A 583-nucleotide genomic window follows, 5' to 3' on the forward strand; every position below is an offset into this window, starting at 1 on the left:
CCTGGGCAGCTCCTCCAATGAGCCCAGGGGTACGCTATGCTCCAGAGCAGTGTCCTCCAATGCAGTGGCCAGAATTAAATAGAAACGTTTGTCACACTTGCCACACCTCGATGCTCAATAGCCATGTGGCTTCAGTACTGGATGGAGCAGATACAGAACATGTTCATTGTTGAATGTTCTGTGACTGCACTGCTCTGGAGATATAAGAGGGGGGGCACCCCACACACTGCAGGGCCCTGAGGGGCAGAGGGCAGGATCCCCCGCCCCATCACCTCTTCAGAAGAGCAGCTCCGATGTCATCTTCTGACCCTGTGCTGAGGGGGTGTGGGGGGGTCACCTTTTCCTGCCACAGGGGAAGCTTGAAGGCCACTGCTTATTTTGACTTAATTTAGTTTCCATAAGGGCAACTCGGGCACAGGAGCGCTATGAGCCTCCCAGGTGTCCGCGACACAGAAGCCTGAAGAGTCCTGGGATCCAGTCCACTAGCTGTGTCACACCTACAGCCTTCCCTCGTGTTTAGTGCCTGTCCCTGCCCTGTGACTCTCACAAGAGCAGAGCCGACCCCAAGGTCATGCCCCACGAA

Source organism: Myotis davidii, unplaced genomic scaffold (assembly GCF_000327345.1).
Source record: "Myotis davidii unplaced genomic scaffold, ASM32734v1 scaffold1512, whole genome shotgun sequence".
Classification (NCBI taxonomy): Eukaryota; Metazoa; Chordata; class Mammalia; order Chiroptera; family Vespertilionidae; genus Myotis; species Myotis davidii.